Source organism: Rhodnius prolixus, unplaced genomic scaffold, assembly GCF_049639745.1.
Source record: "Rhodnius prolixus isolate KJV_2025 unplaced genomic scaffold, Rpr scaffold_14, whole genome shotgun sequence".
In the NCBI taxonomy this organism is placed as follows: domain Eukaryota; kingdom Metazoa; phylum Arthropoda; class Insecta; order Hemiptera; family Reduviidae; genus Rhodnius; species Rhodnius prolixus.
In genome coordinates, this window is record NW_027411594.1 from 7,767,812 (window position 1) to 7,782,746 (window position 14,935).

General features: G+C 35.8%; 1 protein-coding gene across 1 annotated transcript in view; it reads right to left on the bottom strand.

The window, feature by feature from the left end:
* MRP (Multidrug-Resistance like Protein 1) overlaps positions 1-8,468 on the bottom strand; it is a 65,562-nt gene extending 57,094 nt beyond the window's left edge. Inside the window, exon 1 of the mRNA XM_074123749.1 lies at positions 8,322-8,468. The gene's annotated coding sequence lies outside the window, so the exon portion shown is untranslated. The remainder of the gene's footprint in view (positions 1-8,321) is intronic.
* Positions 8,469-14,935: the final 6,467 nt, after the last annotated feature.

A 14,935-nucleotide genomic window follows, 5' to 3' on the forward strand; every position in this document is an offset into this window, starting at 1 on the left:
CCTTTACACATCATATTCTAAAAATCCAATTTTAGGAGCAGAAAATTAGTAATAAGATGTTCTACCAACAGCAGAGTTTACTGGTAAGTGTAACATTTAGAAAAAAACCACATTAAAACGGCTTCCAAGTTAATACTTGTGTTGATGGTGTTACTGAACACTTATTAAGTGGCACATTTTGAGAGTTACTAAATGTTGCAATACATTGAGAAACTCGGAGAATGCTTGGGAAAAGCTTTCAAAGTGACGGACAGTTGATGGAAATTCTGAGAAAATGAAAAATGTCTCTAATGGAAATTTATGGGAAACAAAATGATAATTCTTTCTACTTCTTTTTTTTTTATGAATGAATAACCCTTTTTTTTTTTCAACAGCTACACATGCGTTGATTGTCAAAAATTTTATGACAATTGTCCAACTATAGAACAATCTGGTCTTCTATCTCTAATTTTGATTAGATAAAATAGATAACAATACAAGGCTTTATTTACTTCATTTTTTATTATTTTGCTCGTGAGTAAACACTTGTTATTCCTCCCAGTTGCCTTGTTTAAAGCTTAACGTTTGTCAATAAAAATGTATTGATATGAATTTTATAAATCATAATAATGAAATATAATTGAAGAAGTTTACCAAGCGGTCTGGAACATATGTTTTTTTAAAAAAACATTTCTAATATTACATTTTTAAAGTGTTTACAGACCAAAGATTATTTCCTAATGTTTTGTGTTAAGCGCCAATGAACAGAATCAATGATAAATTGAAGCTGTACAAAGAATGTTTATTTGGTTTTACTTTTACGAAGAGACAACAGCATAGACTGATGTCTAGAAATGGCTGTAAAACACTTGATACTAGACGATTCTGGCACTAACCTGCTATCTATCTATCTATCCAGTTGTGACACTCAATCTCGGAGAAATCTCTTATTCTCTTGTACTCAATATACACCACCATCATCAAGCAATCCCACCAAAACTAAAGTTAGCTTGGCTTACTTAGACTAATGGACCAACACAAACCGATTACAACCAATATGTCAATATTACAAGCCTTATATGTCCCATTAAGAAATAAAGTATTAAAAAATCAATTAGATTTCTAAATATTTTAAATAAATTGTTTCATATCGAAGTTCTTTCTGTTGAGAGATTCGCTGTTTTCTATACGAACAGCTGATAAGTATCTTATTTTATTTTGTTTATTACTGTACCACAGTTAACATTTTATTCCTTGTTTATATATATGTTTATAATTGTTTCATTCAAATTATGTTTTATGTATTCAAATATTTTTGTTTTCATTGTAACTGGATATTGCCCGTTAATATAAATAAATAAATAATTTGTCATTGGAAATGAGTTAAGTACGTACAACCTTGTAATTCTAGAAGCTATACTTTTTGCTGACCAAAATGGTGATAAATCGAGTACAACGCTAACAGAAGTTTTCTACAGAGGTCTTAGGACAACCCCTATTCGTCTTTTCACAAAAGAAAAAAAAGACCATTCTCAAGAGTTCTAATAAACAAACGACAACTTTGGTCGCTGCTGGGAAGACTTTTCTACAGCAGAATCATGACTAAGTAGACACTCCGATAATTGTTTAGATACAGCAGGGAGAACCAATTGATAATGAAAGGAAACATAAATCACTGGAACTCGTTACTTTTTTCACTGAAGCGTAGCAGTTATAGTACTACTAACTGTAACTTTGGAAAGTAAATAAAATTATAGTCTACACTGGAATACTGTGCAAGAAGCTAAGTAGCATGTTATCTGATTAGATATTGATACGAGGGTCGTTTGAAAAGTCCGTGCAAAGTCAGAGAGATAGCACTACTAGCGCGTATCGAGGTTATGTTTAGTTAGTAGCATCTCTTGGAAGAACACACACCAAGTTTCAGCCAGATCGGTCTATTTCTTTGTGTTTGGCATTCGTTTGAATCGAGGAAGTCGAGTGATTTTCAAAAAATGGACGAAAAAGAATTTCGTGTGTTGATTAAACACTACTTTATGAAAGGCAAAACGCCTCTGGAGACTAAAGAGAAGCTTGATAAACATTATGGTGACTCTGCACCTTCGATTAGAACAGTTTATAAGTGGTTTCAAAATTTTCGGAGTGGCCATATGGGCACAAGTGACGCTGAACGTTCTAGACGCCCTGTTGAGGTTACTACTCCAGAAATCATTGATAAAATCCATGATATGGTGATGGATGACAGAAGAGTGAAGGTGCGTGAGATTGCTAGTGCTGTGGGCATCTCGAATGAACGGGTACATAATATTTTGCATCAACATTTGGACATGACAAAGCTATCCGCAAGATGGGTGCCGCGATTGCTCACGCTTGACAAAAAACGAAATCGTGTGAAGTGTTGCAAGGACGGTTTGCAGCTGTTCCAGAAGAATCCGCAGGACTTTAAGCGTCGTTTCGTCACTGTGGATGAAACACGGATACATCACTACACTCGTGAGTCCAAAGAACAATCTAAACAATGGGTTACCAAGGGGGAATCTGCGCCAAAAAAGGCGAAGACCGTTCCTTCGGCCGGAATGATTATGGCGACTGTCTTTTGGGATTCGCAAGGAATAACCCTCATCGACTATCTGGAAAAGGGTAAAACTATTACAGGTGCATATTATTCATCGTTATTGGACCGTTTGAAAACCGAGCTGCAAGAAAAACGCCCACGATTGGCCCACAAAAGTCCTTTTCCATCACGACAACACACCAGCTCACACCTCAGCAGTTGTGGTCGCAAAATTAATGGAAATAGGGTTCCAACTCGTTTCACATCCCCCCTATTCTCCAGACTTGGCTCCCTCGGACTACTATTTGTTCCCCAATATGAAGAAATGGCTGGCGGGAAAAAGATTTTATTCAAACGAGGAGGTGATTGCAGAAACGAATGGCTATTTTTCAGACTTGGACAAATCCTATTATGCGGAAGGGATCAACAAACTAGAGCAGCGTTGGACGAAGTGTATAAGCCTAAATGGAGACTATGTTGAAAAATAAAAAAGGTTTACCCCAAAAAATTAAGTAGTTTTTATTTTTGCACGGACTTTTCAAACGACCCACGTATACAGCAGTCTACTTCACGCTGTTCCATTGACCAAAAGCGGTCTGACAGTGAAGAGAAGTGCATCTAAGGTTACTAGTGAAGGTTATAATTTTGTGCGTGTGTGGATCTTCCCTGCATTGCGATCAAAATAGATTTAGTGTTCCCTTAACTGGTGCCTGATGCTACATCCTGGGATGTGAAACCTATCATCCAGCATCTCAAGGGAAGCTGGCAGAATGGGATGATAACCACCCCTAAACTTGGATGTAGGACAAGTCCTTGTATCGTCTCAATTTTTCCTGTGAATACGTAATTCCCCCTTTCACTATTTAAAAAAAAAAGAATCTTCTAGCAAGAAAAAGAATAATTCTCTAGCTTACACCTCTGAAAAGGCACAATCGATGACCTGATTGGTCCACAGTAACTGATTTCCAGGATATAGTAACAATATAAGAGAATCGATGGCATAAATCGAGATAGCGAATTCCTTCAAAAAAATAAATGAATGTTCATTTTCATATTTGAGAGTTAATTTGTTAAAAAAAAAATAACATAAAATATTTATTTCCCTTTACCAAATGATTTAGTAAGTTATTGTTACTGAATCACGACTCTTATCGATTTCCTTCCTCAGATTGAATCAAATTTTAACAAACAACAGAATGATAATTCTTTTTGTTATCAAATTCAGGAAAACTGAATGAGCTGCCAATTCCTTTTTTTTTTGTTCCTGTTATTCCCACCACTCACAGCCTAATCTTGGACAGAATAAATGGTCATTCTGATTAATTTAAGATGGTCAAAAGAAAGAGGAATACATTGGAATGAGGAAGCTACTTTCTGCGAGACTAAATGAAGATCTTTACAGAAAGTAAAATTGGGAAATTCCCAGAAGTAAACGTCAGCAGATTTTTTTTTGTTAAAAGAAAGGGAATTCTAGGAACAAATATTTAAACTTTTGTTCGATATAAAGCTACTAATACAGAACTAAGGGGAGCGCCCTTATCATGCCAGTCTTGACAAAATTAATTTGCTCGTCAGTACTACTACAGCGGACGAACAATGTGATATTTTCGATAGAGTTCCCGAATGAATGAATAGAAATAAAAAGTTACAAGATATTTAAAAAAAAAAAAAAAAAACAGTTGAAGGCTTATAAAATAGTTTTAAAAAACTACTTTTATAATATTTCAAGTGAAATATTAAAATAGAAAAAGTTTCATACTAAAAAAAAATACACTTGGTTGTCCTTGCGATAGCGTGTCTATTAACTGCTCTGCAAAATTATCGCTTAACCTTTAAATAGTAATAATAAAATAACTCAAGCTACATGAAACTTAACTCACATTGCTGAACGATTCACAGATACCTGACAAACTAAACCAACTTATCTGTACTGAACAATCACACTATTCACCACCATAACCTAATAATGCCTATGTCCATGACATAACCCAAATCCCCTTAACACCAAATTTCATTCCAAACTGACCCAAAACTATAACCTGCACTTAGGCAACCTGTCCTAGACTATATTTACTACGAATTCTTCCCGGTTGATCTACTGATCATCTGATCTACTGAGAGAAATGAGCATCCTTCATCGGTATCCTGTGCTAGATGACTCATAATGGATAGGCGGACATGGCGGTGCCTAGTGTAGAAAAACATGCTTTTTTCAAGAGCTAAGAGAGTTACGACAATATCATCTGGCTAAGTAGCGATGATTACCACCTCTGATTGGTCTGATCTCCAAAAACTACGGTGAAAGCGATAGAAGAGGTTGGTTGGTCTCACGAGTCCAGGCAGCTGCATTCTTGGGGGACTCCTTAATATCCTGATTTAATGTATTTGAAATTGTCAAAAAACTTCTACGCCTCATAGGTGATTGTGCGTTTGCTCCTCACCAAGTGTGATTTTAAACAAAGATGGTATTATGGATTCTCTTCAAAAGTTTATTTTTCTCGAAAAGCGGTTATGTCCTTTTCATTGTTGGTGGCATGGCAGTACTAAGTTGCCATTACAAATTCATTAAACCCTAGTGACAACTTTATTTAAACTGGTCTTACGCTTGCAAGAGCGGTCTTAAGTTCAGTTGCAATGTTAGCACTCAGCTTTACGGGTTGCCCGGTATTAGACTGTCAGTTCAGTGCAGCGTAAACAGCATAGTGTTGAAAGGATCCTAGCCAATTCGCCTTAAGAATTAAGAACATGATTTCTTAATATTCGCTTCATAATTCGTTTTGCTGTTCATACCTTCAGCCTGCTGATGAATAGAAAAAAAGAAAGAGGCTGGGGGACAAGGAACTTAAAAGGGAAAGCGTAAGGAAATAGGAGAGAAATGTGGAAAATAAAGAGGAAAGGTTAGGGAGACCCTTAGACTCTGGCAGTGAGGGTCTCTTACGTCAGGCAGAGATACCGTGGGTCTTTTCTCGCCCGAGCCCTCAACGGGTATGAAAATTATTTTATATTTTCTAGATTAGAGGAGTACTAGTAAGTTTGGACAGCAGTTTGTAAACAATCATCTGAAGAAACGTAAGGCAGCAATAGATGAACAACTCTTCAATTGTTGAAAGGCAACAAAAAAATAATCTTCAAGGTGAGCAACAGTCTAAAAATGGACGAAAACTATGAGAAAGATGATGTATGAAGGATCCTGATTAAAAATAAATAAAATAAAAAAAAAAAATTATTTTAAAGCACTTTAAACGCTTATTGCAAAATAGTTTCATAGTATTAATGATCATCTTCTATGCAAATTGCATTTGATGAGGCAAACAATGCCTTCCACAGACCGCAAAATATTGATAGTGTTAGTTAGCCAGAAAGTTTGTAAATACTTTAATGCTTTTTGATAGTGATATTTCCATACTTGTGCAACATTTCAACTATTGCAAATGATAATGTAACATTGAGAAGAGGGATGACAATTAAGCGAGTCTCTATTTACGCATACAAATTTTATCAGTAAGTTACGTAACCTTGCATCAGTGTCCAAATACAAAGGGTTGCTGCAAAAGGCTTTAAAGTAATCACTTCGCAGAAATGGTCCACTTGTGGGCCGCTATTAATATCTCGATTAGTCACTTCTCAAGATGATTATAAACAAAAATCTCTATAAAAAAAAAACTTCCACTCGAATTACCCTTTTACTCTTAAAGTTCACTTTTCACTTGGCAGCTTTACTAAATATTAAAAAGCTTCAATGTAATAAAAGTTATTTATCTTCACGGCAGGATTACCTAGTACAAGGAAAGCGTCTTATCCAGCAACCTCATGATGAAATAATTTTTGCTTTTTTTAAAAAAAAGGAGATCTATCTTTTAACTGCTGTAAGGGCATCAAACAAAAAAGTCGTTCGATAATTTTTCCAGGAGCAGAAAAGGCAACCCTTCTTAAAGTCCTGATTGGCCTTGTGCAACTTGAGCTGCACCGAAGAGATGCTGGGAAAACTTTTTAAGACCTCGCCAAAACGCAAAGGTTTCTTATAAAAAAAAAGGATGACATCATAAGTCTCTTTCTGCTGCCATGGGTGCAGAGGATCCTCCTTAAAAGTTTAGTCTTATCTAAAAGCAATAAAATTGCACAGAATTGACCATAAAGTCATAATATTAAAAGGAATCTCTCTCTCTCTCTCTCTCACACAGAAAAAGATTTATGACATATCGCCCATTAATAAGACCATTTGATCAGGATGTCAAGGATATACAAATAGAATTGGACAAGTGTATCTCAATGCCAAAACATGTTAACTTTATATATTGCGGCATAAAAACTATATGTATTTAATGAAGATAGTTCTAGTTTATGTTAGATGAATTATGTATGATTTAAGGCGCGTCAACATCTAAGGTTATTGGCGCCCGGAGCTTTTTCAGTGCACTGCCGGCCTCCGGACAGTGTTCTCTCGTTACAGACAACACTGTCCATCACCGGACAGTGAGCTGTAAGAAGCTCCTAGGAAGAGAAAATCTAAGGGTCAGCTGCTGGATTCGAACCCGGGACCTCCGCGTGGGAGTCCAGTATGCTAATCCCTTCCCTTTTAGATGAATTAGTACTTCATATTTATGTAAATATACACTGTTTTTTTTTAATTTGTCAATTGTTATTTTTGAGGTAATGTACGAGTACAGTGCAATACTGATTTAATATATTTTTAAAAAAATCGCTATTTTTGTATCGTTATTATAAATCAAATCCAAGAAATGGCACCTTTGATCAGTTACTTACTTAATCTTTACTAATATTTAATAAAGTGATAAGCCCATAAATTAAACTGAAATGGGAGCTTAGAGAAAAGCCCATCTTGCCTAGAAGTACTTTAAAGCAGAGATATAAAACTCGCATTGGCTGTGATTTTTCATTTTTGTGTAACTTTGGATAGACACTCAACACACATACAGAGAGAGAAAAAGAGACCAAACTATGTAGATTTAACAAGAGATTTGAACATCCGACAAGCATTATCGTTGATAACACCATTATTATCATTATTGTTGTAGTCCAAGGTTGAACGTCTCAGTTTCTCAGACTTGTACTTGGATATATTCTCATTTCAAGTAGAAATCTTAAAGAGGTTGTTTTGAAATCTTACAAGTTCTATTTTTCATCCAAGGGTTCAAAAAAAAAGAAAAAAAAAAAAGATCAAGATGATTCTGAGAAGATTTCAATCGAACTTCTTTTGTGATTTTTTCGGGCGTTACATTTTGCAGTTTTTTTTTGGACGACGCTCAACTACCGCCACCAAGGTGATCTATTGAATGCTATAGATGAGAAAGATAATGAATAAATATCAGTACCTCGGAGGTATAATACACTAAGTCAATTTTTTTCAAAATTTCTTTTTTTACTGTTTCTAATACAAAATTATTATTTTTTTTATTACACAACCATCTGTTAACGAGCATTACTTATTATCGACCAGAGATTTAAGTAAAATAACTGCCGTAGGCTTATAAGTAAGAGAAAAACCGCGATAAAACTCTTTCATCTGCTCTCCTGTAAAAAATTAAAAAAATTTGACATAATTTTGTATACCTCCGTGGTACTGATTTAAAAACAGGGCCTATCACTAACGTGCCACAATATATATTACAAACTGAAACCGGTTCTAGAACCATAGAGTTTAAGAAGACGCTAAGTTGCTCCTAGAAACACAATCGTATAATACCTCCATCTTAATCATTCTTAATCATTACTGATTAAGCAAAAAACAGTCAAATGTATTTTATTATTCTAAATGCATTGCACTTACCCATGATTAAAATGTTTTTTTTTCTGTTCAATTGATGTCGATTAACTCTGTGGGTAAAACAATGAAGAGACGATAGTCTGTAGTAGTTAAAAAACAATTCCTTCTATAAGACACACACACAATCACGAAGGTTGTAGCTAACAAAATGTAAGAATGTAAATATACTAGCGATATTATAAAACACGAAATAGAGAATACTGTTGGGTCTTTATTTTTCAGTGAAGCGCCCTACCACTCACCGATTCTGTGTATACTATTTGGTTATTATTTATTTTTGTTTTCTGTTTTTCTGTTTTATTCTGTTTCCTTACAGACAAACACAAACTCCTCCTCATCAACAAACTTGCATTATGTAACCTGCAGCAATCATCATCATAACCTGTAATCACCTTTTTTCCCGCTAGTGACCTTCACCTTTTTTTTTCTATTTTATTTTATCTCATTCTAATTTAACAAATGTGCTAATATTTTACACACAAAACTATTTCAGGCCCTTTATAAAAACATTCATTATGCACAGTTTATCCTTAAATATAATATTAATTTCGAGGGTCGTTTGAAAAGTCCGTGCAAAAATAAAAACTACTTAATTTTTTGGGGTAAACCTTTTTTATTTTTCAACATAGTCTCCTTTTAGGCTTATACACTTCGTCCAACGCTGCTCTAGTTTGTTGATCCCTTCCGAATAATAGGATTTGTCCAAGTCTGAAAAATAGCCATTCGTTTCTGCAATCACCCGCCTCGTTTGAATAAAACCTTTTTCCCGCCAGCCATTTCTTCATATTGGGGAACAAATAGTAGTCCGAGGGAGCCAAGTCTGGAGAATAGGGGGGATGTGAAACGAGTTGGAACCCTATTTCCATTAATTTTGCGACCACAACTGCTGAGGTGTGAGCTGGTGTGTTGTCGTGATGGAAAAGGACTTTTTTGTGGGCCAATCGTAGGCGTTTTTCTTGCAGCTCGGTTTTCAAACCGTCCAATAACGATGAATAATATGCACCTGTAATAGTTTTACCCTATTCCACATAGTCGATGAGGATTATTCCTTGCGATTCCCAAAAGACAGTCGCCATAATCTTTCCAGCCGAAGGAACGGTCTTCGCCTTTTTTGGCGCAGAGTCCCCCTTGGTAACTTATTGTTTAGATTGTTCTTTGGTCTCTGGAGAGTAGTGATGTATCCATGTTTCATCCACAGTGACGAAACGACGCTTATAGTCCTGCGGATTCTTCTGGAACAGCTGCAAACCGTCCTTGCAACACTTCACACGATTTCGTTTTTGGTCAAGCGTGGAGCAATCGCGGCACCCATCTTGCGGATAGCTTTGTCATGTCCAAATGTTGATGCAAAATATTATGTACCCGTTCATTCGAGATGCCCACAGCACTAACAATCTCACGCACCTTCACTCTTCTGTCATCCATCACCATCTCATGGATTTTATCAATGATTTCTGGAGTAGTAACCTCAACAGGGCGTCCAGAACGTTCAGCGTCACTTGTGCCCATATGGCCACTCCGAAAATTTTGAAACCACTTATAAACTGTTCTAATCGAAGGTGCAGAGTCACCATAATGTTTATCAAGCTTCTCTTTAGTCTCCTGAGGCGTTTTGCCTTTCATAAAGTAGTGTTTAATCAACACACGAAATTCTTTTTCGTCCATTTTTTGAAAATCAATCGACTTCTTCGATTCAAACGAATGCCAAACACAAAGAAATAGACCGATCTGGCTGAAACTTGGTGTGTGTTCTTCCAAGAGATGCTACTAACTAACCTCGATACGCGCCAGTGGTACTATCTCTCTGACTTTGCACGGACTTTTCAAACGACCCTCGTAAAACGATAAAAAACAAAGAAAACATGGGGTAAGTTCCATTTTTATAGTGAAGAATTCAGAAAAAATAAACGCTTGTCATTGCAGCCAACCGAATGCTGCTGATTCGGATTTACTACACTTAAAAAGTAGAATTTGTCAGATAGTTCGAAAAAAAAAAAACAGAAGTAATTATTGCCTATAAAAACCAAAATACCATGCCAGTGAAAATGATTTTGCCTATCAAAAATAAATACTTTTGAAATAAATTTAGGAGAAAATTTTTGATATCATTATCGAAATCATTGGGGGGGGGGGGGGAGAAAAATTCAGAAACTTGAAAAAAATCGATTTAGTAATGTGGTACTTCCGATGGCGGTATTCTGATCGTTTAGTTGGCGGTCAGGTCCTGTAGTGAGGTCTAGCTTCCGGAGCTTTTTCTTGTAAAATATTCCCTTTTTTTTTAGTGATAAGGAGATTTCAAAACAGATGTTTGCGATCTACCCTCTTTTTTTTCACTTTATTAGCAACATTTACAACTGCAACAAATATTGCATCAAGTAAATTTGATGAAAGTGGTTAAGTTCTCATGAATGTGATGTAAGAGCAACCACCCATTGATGGAACTCTTTCTCAGTGGATATTACACTCACATCAGTAGGGTCACCCCTAGGCCACTTCCGCTTCAAGCGACGAGGAGAATTGTCTGGAAGGTGAGGAGTGGAGAGTTGTTGCACAAGTGGATTAGGATGGAGGCTGTAAAAGTTGTGGTAGCGAGACTTTATTAGGCCGGTGACAAAAGGGATGTGAAGGTCCAGTGTGTATGATAAGGTTAGAAAATGGTAGTATGGCAATGGTAGCATTAAGGATTTTTCTTATGATTTTAGACTGTAGTGTCGGCAGGCGTTTGGAGTTAACAAGGGTTTGGTTCAGCCCCACACTTCTGCTCCGTTATGTCCATATGGGTCTTAAAACAGTGTCTTGTAAATAGTCAGTTTGTGATTTAAGTCGAGTTTGGATCTGCGGTCAAGTAGAAGTAAGTAGCTTGTAGCGTCTGTTCACGTCTTGTCGTTTCAGTCGAGTATCTGAGTTCCACGTTGAGTCTCTTGTCAATGTACAGTCCTGGAGGAATCGTTACACCGTTCAGTTGAACTGGTCGATCTATACTCGAAATCGAAAATTGTTTACTTAAGCAATACTTTCTGTACCTAGTTAATGCACTTAAAAAACTAGCTTCGTAAGTTCGTGGCGTGTTTCATTTGTTTCAATAAAAATGCACTGCATTTTGTTGTTTTCGTTAAAATAAATGCTTTTTACTTAATAAAATTATTAGATATATATATATTTGATTTTATTTTGATATAATGATTATTAAAGAAAAAGATAATTCTATCAATAAACACTCAAGTCAAACATTACCCATTGTTATCTATAAATTAATTTTATTTCTTAAAACAATAATAATAAAAAGATAAATCAGCTCGGCTTGTTATGGTAAAATTGTCTAGATAAACTAATTATTTAATAAAAAAATAAAATAAAATAAGACAATGCATTTATTTTTAAGTTATGCAAGCAACTTAGTTTATTAAGTTCAACTCAGACTAGTCCAGTAAGTGCTGCTACCATACAACAGGTTTATGAACTTATTCGCTCAGTTTTATTCACTATTTTTCATTTTCACTGTCAAAATTTACCTTCAATTATTTATCTTTAACTTACCTTTAAAGAGTGTATTGTGATTGAATTAAAATTTTTCCAGATTCATCTGGATAAGAGCTTCTATTCAGACGTTCCGATTTGAATCGCTGAATAGAGTAGTTATACATTTTTAACCGTTCAATTCTTTTACAGAATGTTATGAATATTTTCTTCCACCGGTAAAACAATTAATAATAATAATAATAATAATAATAATTTTTTTTTATTGAGGGGTAAAATGCATTATGCATCGTCGTGGAGAAATTCCTACGGTATGTGGGACACTGAACCACTAAAAAACCCACCTCCCCTAGAGGCAGAGAAACCCACCCTGGAACCACTTACGCATTACTTCAGGGTGGTGCCTCACAATAGCTTATACGAGCTCCTGCCGGCCTTTATACGATCCTCTATTACGACAGGAGCAGACGGAAGTCCAGCTCCTGTTTCTTTCTTTTTAATATCACCTTGGCAAAGGTAGCCACCCGGTCCCGGCAGTCTCTGTGAGAGAACATTATCTCTACTACATTTTCGGGCGTGATTCTCCCCGATCTCTTGCTCCGAGCTCTCCCTCTCTCCAGCACCCATCTATCGCACAGAAAGAATGTGTGATGGGCGTCATCGAGGTCAGAGTCTCCGAAGATGCATCACGGGTCTCCCAACTTTCCCCATCCTATTCTAAGTACGAGGTGAAACATCCGTGCCCTGTAAGAAACTGGGTGAGGTAGTAGTCGACCTCTTGCCTTGCTCTCTTCCGGCCCACACAGAAGGGTTGCCAATGAGCAGCCGTGCAGCCCGATCTGCCTCGGGTGTCCGTCCGCCGCCTCTCATACCAGGACCGAATTGAGTGATCCCTGGCCACCACTTTCGCCTCTGGATCTTCCAAGGACTTCCCTTAAAACGTAAGCCATCTTACGTTCCTGGGGCCATCAAATCGATGCGGATCACTCCCAGCCACCCACCACCAGTGCCGCAGGCTCCGAGACCGTTCGATAGGAAGAGGCGATCCTTAACGCTTCTCTTCTTTGAATCGAAGCCATCTGCTTTCGGTAATTTTCCTTTTTAAGAGCGTCAGCCCAAACTTCACACCCATAAAGAAGTATGACGTTCGTTACCGACATCAGAAGTCGCCGTTTACTAGACGTCACCGATGTCACCTTCGCAGCTTTCTCCGAAGAATGCCTGATCTGCTCCCAAAACGAGAGTTTAGTGTCCAGGCGAACCCCCAGATACTTGACCGCGTTACTAGCGACGATCCTAGTTCTTTCTTGGTAGGATATAATAATAATAATAATAATAATAATAATAATAATAATAATAATAATAATAATAATAAGGGAAGGGATTAGCTATGAGGTTAGCATACTGGACTCCCACGCGGAGGTCCCGGGTTCGAATCCAGCAGCTGACCCTTAGATTTTCTCTTCCTAGGAGCTTCTGTCCGGTGATGGACAGTGTTGTCTGTAACGAGAGAACACTGTCCGGAGGCCGGCAGTGCACTGGAAAAAGCTCCGGGCGCTAATGACCTCAGCTGTTGATGCGCCAAAAAAAAAAAAAAAAAAAAAAAAAAATGTTTGGTTGGGTCGGCAAGATCTATGGTACAAAAAATAATTTTGTTTACTCTTGTATTATGAAGACTCGAAATATTTTGACGTGCCTTTTGTATTTTTATATAAATAAAATAAAAGGCAATAAATAAATAAATAAAAAATAAATAAAATAAATACGCACACACATAGACAGACCACAAACGAATATTTCTGGTATAAAGAGTTAGCTTGATATTTATATCGCCGTTTTTCACTAATTGGAAGGTTTTCTTTACTAATACAATTTATCATACACTCATAACAATTATTCCAAATATATTTCTTGTCTGTGTAACTGTAAATTAATAGTATTCATGGTCACTGGTCCAGTATTTAATTAATTTTTTAATCTTATTTTTTGTATTTTTAATATTACATAAAAATTCAGTACATTATTTACAATTTCGTTTTAAATTTTTATAATAATTAAACAATATGAAATCATTTTCTGGAATTTTATACATAATTTTTTTTTCCAGTCAACATTCAATAATTACACAATAAGAACAAGAGAACAATTTCTTAAAATTAAAAATGTATAACTATATCTTGTTTTCAACATACCTTTTTTTTTAAAAATTAATTTTTATGTATATTTTAAAATCCATATTTCAACTTGATTTAAATTTTTTTGGTTTTAATGAAAATATTTTTCAACAGCAATAAAATTTATTAAATAATAGTTTAATATTTAATAAAATGAAAGCATTTTGTTTTTAAAATTTCAATTTAATCAGAGTGGTGCTCTGAGCTTTTTTTTTTTTAGTGCACTACCGGCTTTCGGACAGTGTTCTCTCGTTAATGACAACACTGTCCTTCTCGGGTTCAGTGAGAAGGGTTGCTGGGAAACGTCTTTAAAAAGCATCATAATAATTAATCAAAGCAATGGAGGGTGGGCCTTCAAGAACATGTAGGAGTACCATGTATTGCCAAGACTATCCACTGGACAGTGAGCTGAAAGGAGCTGCTAGGAAAAGAAAATCTAAGGGTACGTTTACAACGGAGCTGTGAGTATAGATGATAGCAGAGATGATAACTGATAGAGTAAAATATAATCGCTGATTAGTGTGCACAACAGAGCTGTGATACATGCAACATGTCCGAGAAGTGAAGAAGAGTTTTTATGTTCAGCAGCAACGAAATGGTATATTTTAAAGAAAAAACGCTTTAGAAAATATCATGTACATCCCATAAATAAAAAACGAAGTACTTTGGGCGAATTTCACCATTTATATAAGGAACTTAGAAATTATCCGGATCGTTTTTTTTTGAATATGTGAGGATGGGTCCACCCACATTCGACTATATTTTAGAAAAAATAAGGTCAAAATTAAGAAAACTTTGGAAAAATTGTCATGGAAATCCTATAACCATAGAAGAAAAACTAGTGATTACTCTTAGGTAAGTAATGATTTTATTGAAAAACAAACAAATAAATACACATGAAAATAAATGTAAGCACGATTTAAAAAACAAAATATTGTTTAAAAGTAAATAATAAAATAATAACCA